The 8077-nt window shown below is 42.9% G+C and overlaps 1 pseudogene; it reads right to left on the bottom strand.

The window, feature by feature from the left end:
* Positions 1–6170: 6170 nt before the first annotated feature.
* LOC136463171 (MOB kinase activator-like 1A) lies at positions 6171–7320 on the bottom strand (annotated as a pseudogene).
* Between the last annotated feature and the right edge of the window lie 757 nt (positions 7321–8077).

Genomic DNA, 8077 nt, shown 5'->3' with positions numbered 1-8077 from the left:
CTTTGCCCCCCTCCTCATCTGTATATTCATCTTCTTCATCTTCAATGTCAGAGGTGCTGATGTAACCATCTTTTGTAGCAATGTATGCCCGTAGACTTGGGCAGTCCTTCTGCACATGGCCAATTCCATGTCAGCGGTGGCACTGAATGCCCAAAGTATGTCCTGTCGATGCAATGGATGAGGCACTCTTGGTAGGCACCTGCAAAGAATTTTTACCTAAATCTAAAGGTCATGCGGGAGGTGCCTTAGGTGTAGCGATAACTCCAGAGGCTACTGGTCGCTTGCTCGCTGGTGGAGGTGCCCGAAAAGTGGTTGGCTTGGTCAGCCTCGAAGATGGTGCCGAGCATGGCGTGTATGTGGTGCTGACCTTGCTCTTGCTCTGTTGTTCATGCCCCTGCAATTCCTTTTCTGCAAGCATAGCGAACTGAAACAACTGGTTGATAGTGTGAAATTCTTTTATAATCAACAATGTCCTGAATCTCATGCCTCAAACCCAAATAAAATGACAAATAGAATCTTCGTTCCCCTCCACAACACTACAACACATCATCCCTTTTGGAGCTCACCATAGTAATCCTATATAGATTTCTCTCCTTGTTCTAAACGCATTAATTTCTTACGCAAGTCTCTATGATAAGGAGCAACAAAATGATCACGCATAGCTATCCTATGTTCTTCCCATGTACCAGGTAAAGCATCCTATGCAACTAGCCCATTCCACCAAATAATGGCAAAGTCCTTAAACTCACTAGTAGCTTGTCGAACTCTATGTTGCTTAGGCACAAGGTGGGCACTAAACTTTTGTTCTACCATCATCTCCCAATCAAGATATCCCTCAGCATCATAATGACCCAAAAAAGATGGTATTGTGAACTTAATCTTAGCATAAGGATCATCGGGCACATGATGATTATTACCTTGATGGTGGTGGACACCACCCATACCTATCGTGTTGTGGCGAAGACGTTGTCGTAATCTTGCTTGTCGGAAGGCTGCTCGATCTATGTTCCCATTGGCATCATACACCGTGTCTTCTAGCAAGAGACCATCGGTGTTGCTGCCGGAGACGTCGTTGTTGACCGCCACAAAGGTTTCCAACTCAGTAACCTTGTTGGTTAGCGTGGAAATTCTTTTGTCCAATCTCTCCATGTTGTTGCCAATGTTGATTTTAATGAGTGCGTCGGTGACGGCCTTCCTGATGGCCTCATTCATCCTTTTTGGGCATTCTCTATAGCAGCTTGCAGTTGGTCTTGGCTGACACACTCGTTGAAATCCTTAGGATTGTTATCTCTAGTCTGATCATCTCCTACCATTGTAAACATAAAAACAGGAACAAACGGTGAAAGTTATCCCTACCAAATGACTATGTGGTTGCAGTGGTGTCACTTTTCATAGCAAGTGGAAGCGTCTTACCAAGCTCTTACAAAGTTCTTACCAACGCAAGCAGAGGACGGTACAACCGGCGACTGGTTCGTGATACTGTGAGGCAGTGGTACCGAGATTGCAAGGGCCTTTTTCTGTACTGATCTGAAGAGTTTGTGGAGCTTGGAAGGCACATGAAGAATAATATGTATATTTGGCACACAAGTCAGTAGCAGAAAGTAATGTTGAATTATAGTCCAAAGTACTTGTTCTCGTTGTTGGTCTAAAATGTTCCAAGTGCTAGGTGTGTGACAAACAAGTATGGTGGATAGCAAGAGCAACACGAACAAGGCACCAGACAGCACATGCTAACATAGCTCACTTTGGCCTTCTCTATGTGCTCCTCTAGATATTGTTCCTCATTTGCCCCTCTCTTTTTTCTCTATTTTTGGGTTGTCGTTGTTTTTTGGGGATTCTTTGACTTTTTCTCTACATTTTTTTGATATTTTTTTCACTTAGGAGCAGAAAAGAAGAAACCACAGAAAATATGAGCTTAAACAAGTGAAAGGCGTGGCCTGTGGAAAATTCAGAAGTCGTGCTCAAAATTGACAAAAAGCTTGTGACCACGAAAAGAGGATCGTGTGACCAGTTTTTGGCCAAAATAAAAATTTTGACCCCGATGATGCAAGGGACGAATGGATCTGGTTTTTTTCTAATCAATTTTGATATATGGAACGTCGAAATCCGAGTTCGTATGCGAAAACTAGACCAGTTTTGAGAACTAACTCCGAATTAGAGGACAAAATGGGAACAATACACGCAAAATTGGTCACGGCAGTAAGAATTTAATGGAAACGATGGGAAAAAACACACGAACTAGACTCTAACACGACCTAACCAGCAACAAGACCTTGACCAGGACACAAACTCAACACGACGGACTCTAAACTCCAATATGCAAAGGCTATGGCGCGGAAGGTTCTAGGACAGGAAAAAAATGAGTATGGCACTGGACTATGGGACGAATGCGAAACACTCAAAACTAGGGGATAAATGTGAACCTAACGGTATACCTTAGCTCTGATACTACTTAATAAGGACGGGGATCCTGATCTTCCGTCAGGTAGAGGTAACTATCATTGTGACGGAGAATGACACACTGATCTGGCTTTAGATCGAAAGATCGAACTCTACAATCTTAGCACCACAACTCCTCTGGTTATCAACCGAGACACAGATCCGGTTGACCTCACCAAGAAGGTTAACCCCTATTTGCGCAATAAAGAACACAAGCAAGAACAAGAAATAAAACAACCAAATTGCAGATGAATGATTAAACTCACGATGTTGGGGTCTAACTGATGAACGACAAAACTGTTCTTGACAGATTAATCTAAGCAAAACCCAAAACCCTAATGAGAGTGATGGCGGTATAATATAGAGTCTTGGGTGTCACCCCCCTGGACTCGCCCCTAATGGGCCCAAACATGATACACGGTCCAACGGACCAAAAGACGGTGTCGCAGCACCCTGGCAGATTCTAGACGCTGACTTATTTCGACGATTCCCATTGATTCCGAAGGGCTTTTGATGTGAGACCACTTGCATTGGCTTCCTTATCTAATTAGCTTTCCATCCATATTTGGGTCATCGAAAACGGAGCCCGGACGTGCCCATGTGACCAGCTTTATAATAGACTGGTCCTGGAACCCGAGATGGGCTCCAACTTCAGTTGGACTGGGCCTCTAGCTTGTGTTGGTCGTCCTTGCTGGTCTTCTCCACCTCTATACCTTTCTCCAAGTTCCTCATAACCCTCTCCTATGTTCCTAAGCAAGATAACATCATTAGATAGTAGTCTATTCTCAAAAGTATGAAAAGGATCGCTTAAGAACGAGCTCACCTCTAAATTGAGTTGACGCATTCGAGCTCGGGTCATTGGACATTGCATAACGGTTGGAGGATCAGCGGGTACATCCGAAGGAGTGATGTCCTCATCACTTTCACTATGAGTCATGATACCCATATGCTCGGGTTCATTACTACCAAAACACTCCCAAGGTAAGCAGGTAGGGTTCACTATGAAGCCTTTCAAAGATTCGTCTAACAAGTTAGGGCCATTAGATTCACTCGGCAAATAGATATGGGAACCCCCTGTCGAATGGCACAACTCTATCACAGCTATACACATAAGAGTAGAGGATGTCCTATACCCAATTCGTCGAGCTATTCTTACGCCAATAAAGGTAACCACTAACAAGCTAGAAAAGGTCCTCATACTGAGCCAAAGCTAGAGCCATGTAGCCCTCACAGCTGTACTGTAAGTCCCGGATGATCACTTACGGATAAGTCCTTAGGGAGAGGAATCTAAAGCATTTAGAAAGTAGCTAAATACCCTATCCCCTGTTTCCAAGTTGCTAAAAAGTCATATTTTAATGTTTATTGTATATACCATTAGTCAAGTTACAAGATCATGGTTTAGTTGAGCACTAGCAAAGCTACCCAATGTATAACCCATATGAGACAAGGCATAAGTTCAATTCTAGAGAATCTCTATCAAGGTGACACATGCAAATATGGATTAAATGTATTAAAGTTGATAGGAAACAAGGATGGTCTCATGTTATACTTGCCTTGAACAAAGTGTTCCTACTGGTCCTACTCGTCAAAGTTGTACTCTTGATCACCCACGAATTGCTCACCGTCTATACTCGATAATCACAGCAACATACAAGCATCCAGAAGCAATCATGCATAGCAAACAAAAGCTATAGATTAGAATAGTACACCAACTAGCATAAAATCAAGATGAAAAGTTTATAAAACAAATCTACGTCTTGCTACGAACACACAGACGCGAAGATCACAAAAATCAGAGCTATAACGAAAAAGTTATGAATTAAAAAAGATTTTCTTTATTAAATAAAAGATTAAATCTAACCTTGAATTTTAAAAGTTGAAAACATGTCTAACAGTAGGATAAACATGTAGATTACACAATTACGAATCTAATGCAACTTGAACGGGTCAAATCAGAGCTCAAACGGAGATTTTATGGCTAAAACAAGATCAGTGGCACTTCTATAAATAGCTTGAACTTGATTTTAGAGTTTAAATTAATAAAATCAAATTTTAAACTGAGTCAAGGACGGCAGGCATGATAAAGAAGAAGTACACGGGTTCTTTAGAAAAAATGCAGGGACAGCGGGTTCGAATTCTAAGAAACTAAAGGACTCTTTTGCAAAAAGGCCTCGGCGAAAGGGTATCGGCCGTTGGATCTGATATGGACGGTCTAGATTACAGCACAGAGAGAGAACGAGGGAGAGAGGCTGCCGGCGACGAGCTTTGGCGGCGGCGCCATGGCCGGCGATGAGCGGTGCACGTGGAAAACGGCCTACGGGCCATGGTTCGACTCGGGAAAGATACAGAGAGCAAGAGGAGGCCAAGGTGAACTTACCATGGTGAAAAACGGCGGCGTGGAGCGGATGGTGGCGGCGCGCGGCTCGGGACAGCGGAACGTGCTCGGCGACGATGGCGTCGCTTAGGGTTGCGGCGGACGCGAGCTCGATTGGAGGCGGCGGCTAACGCTAGGGCGGGATAGGGAGGCAGCGCGGTGCGGGGTCCGCTATTTATGAGGATAGCGGCGTCGGGCGCACGCCACATCGCTCGGAAGCGGGGCGGCGATGGACTCCGTAGCAGAGTCCGACACGGAAACGGGAGGAGGAAGACGATGGCGCGGCTGACACGCGGACCCGGATCGTCAGCGACAGGAGAGAGTGGCGTCTGCGCGTTGTTGGGCCGGCCTGCTTGCTGGGCCGCTGGGAAGAAAATGGACGGACGCGGCCGACGCTGTGCTAGGCCGGTGCGCGGCTTGGGCCGATGCGAAGCTGGGCTTCGGCGCCGGACTGGGCCAAGCGGGTAGAAGAAACTAGGCAACGGAATGGAGGTGAGGGAGTGGGCCAAAAACCAGGGGAAAAGAGAGAAAGGGAAAATATTTTCTTTCCTTTTTCTTAAGCGCATTTTCAAATCCAAATTCAAATCAAATTCAAATTCTTTTTTAAATTTCAATCAAACCAAAGTATCCCAAAATAAATATGCATCAGCATGAATGCATAAACATGTATGTAGACCTTATATTTGATTTTAATTTTAACAACGTTATTATTTTTCTAAGTTTACATGCTCACAAAATGCATAATTAAATCAAATTCACCTATTTCAAAATGATGCAAATTTTAGGGTGTTACAACAATTATGCCAAATCTTTTTGAGTGTTATTATTTCAAATCTTTTCTACTGTGATGTGTACTTCGTCTTAGACATTCGACCTTCAGAGTCAAATTATTTGTTTAATTTTTGGTCAAGTAAGAGGTCATAATTTTAGATCTTTGTTTTTTTTTTTTTGAAATAAGCTGAGAAAAACAGCATACATTAATCCAACACAGCTGCTTGTGTTTTTCTTTCTCACTACATCATCATAAACATGAACCAATTCTGAAGAGGTGTTACGAAACCAGTTGTGGCGGCGGCCATTAGATACTCTAGCTAGTAGTGTTCTTTTTCTTGCAAATTCATGAATTTTGCCGCTGACTTAATTAAAGTGGTTTAGCTGATAGCAAGCACACTTACATGGCCAATACAGGATCAGGAAGAAACACACAGGTACACGCACATAAAGCATTAGCAATGTCACACGTCCTTTTATGTCTAATAACTGGAACAATAAGCTCTATGCAGCGAAGTACTGTCACAAACAGTTTGACAGCCATCAGCATTGAGAGCTCTGTATCCATGTTTAGTACGGCGTATTCTCAGTAAGGAACGATGATGGACTCGATGAGCTCCTGGAGTGGAGCCAGCTCTTAAAGGCCCGTTCGCTGGTCTAAAACTCGACTAAAACTGGTTGAAAAATATTGTTTTGGCTGAATTGTTGTGAGAGAAAAACACTGTTTCGGCTAAAAAAACAAGCCGAACAAGTCAAATATGTGATAAGCCGAACGGGAATCAGACCAAACTCATTTGTAAACAGAATGAAGTGCTAGAAACAGGTATTGAGATGGTCCTCCTCTTTAAGGCTAACAATCTTCTGGAAATGAGAGCGGTAGATGTGGGCATATACACGAAACAAGCGCTTGAATATATATTGTCTTCACTAGTTTGGCGGGAATGGTGTGCCGAGTTTTTGAGGAAATATGGATTCATCGTCAAGCTGGCCTTCAATCCAATCCATAAGATACTCCACATATTTAGGTGCTGACACCCTGTTCGCTCATTGGTTTCAGCCAGGGACCGAACTTATCAGTCCAGAAACTAACCAACGAACAGGCCGAATATCTCTATTGGTTTCTTTCGTCCTGTTCGCTTGTCTTAGAATCCATCTTTTTTAGCTTTTGAAACAGTGTTTTAGCTTGTTTTATCTGTACACCATCAGCCCATCTGTACTCATATACTTTGGGCCAGCTGTCATTGTCGGGCAGCTCTCAGGCGTGCAGAATTCTGTGAGTGTGCCAACTTGGACCCCGTTTAGTTGCAAAAAATTTTGGCTTTTGGCTACTGTAGCACTTTCGTTTTTATTTGGCAAAAATTGTCTAATTATGGACTAATTAGGCTTAAAAGATTCGTCTCACGATTTCTTGGCTAACTGTGCAATTAGTTTTTTTTTCGTCTACATTTAGTACTCCATGCATGTGCCGCAAGATTTGATGTGACGGATACTATGCAAAAAATTTTGGTTTTTGGCTTCAACTAAACGGGGCCTTGGTTAAAGAAATCTACAGTATATTCACAGCAAGCCATTCATTGATATCCTCTCCAGGAGGCAACCTCACAGCTTCCCTAAGGTTTCCACTGCCGAGAGTGGCATCTAATGTGCTTTCGGAGCTGCGCTCCCTTGCTGCCTGATGGAGCGCTCTTCTTGGGGCGGAATGTCTTCTGGTTCCGTCCAAGCCCGAAGATACTCATCCCTCCTCGCCAGATCTTCGTTAATCACAGGAGCTGAGTTTATTGGGCAATTCTGTGTCTTATAATGGCCAAATAAAATTTGTTAACAATGTTACATCGAAGGGGACACTAGCTTTGATTCTAGCCAATACTGTTTGGCAGAGATCCACGTAGCTCCATATATTGAAAAAAAAAACAGCTCTACTCTCAACTTTAGATCTGCAAAAACATAGGTCTACCTTTCAGATCCACCAAATCCACGGAGCACCTTAGGGAGTGCTCTAAAAAAGCTAGTTTTGACTGAAGCTGCTTTATGATGGAGCTGGTACTCATCCACGCTGGAGCTACCCTATGGTGAAGCTGGCACTCCAGATCTGTTTTCTCATAGCCAAAACTCTGCCATACATGGCCTTAGTTAATTTTGGTGTACCAATTTTTAGGGGGTGTTTGGTTCTCTAGGCGCTCCTAAAATTTATGTCACATCGAATGTTTAGAAGTTAATAAGAAGCATTAAATATAAATTAATTACAAAACTAATTACATAGATGGAGGCTAATTTCCGAGACGAATTTTTTAAGCCTAATTAATCTATCATTAGCATATGTTTACTGTAGCATCATGTTGTCAAATCATGAACTAATTAGGCTTAAAAGATTCGTCTCACAAATTAGTCGCAAGTTGTGCAATTAGTTTCGTAATTAGTCTATATTTAATACTCTATACATGTGTTCAGATATTCGATGTGACAGAAATTTTAGGAGGAGGGGAATGAACCAAA

This window comes from Miscanthus floridulus, chromosome 7, assembly GCF_019320115.1.
Source record: "Miscanthus floridulus cultivar M001 chromosome 7, ASM1932011v1, whole genome shotgun sequence".
Taxonomy (NCBI): Eukaryota; Viridiplantae; Streptophyta; class Magnoliopsida; order Poales; family Poaceae; genus Miscanthus; species Miscanthus floridulus.
Note: the sequence above shows the minus strand (reverse complement) of the source record. Positions and strands in the feature narration are given on the sequence as shown.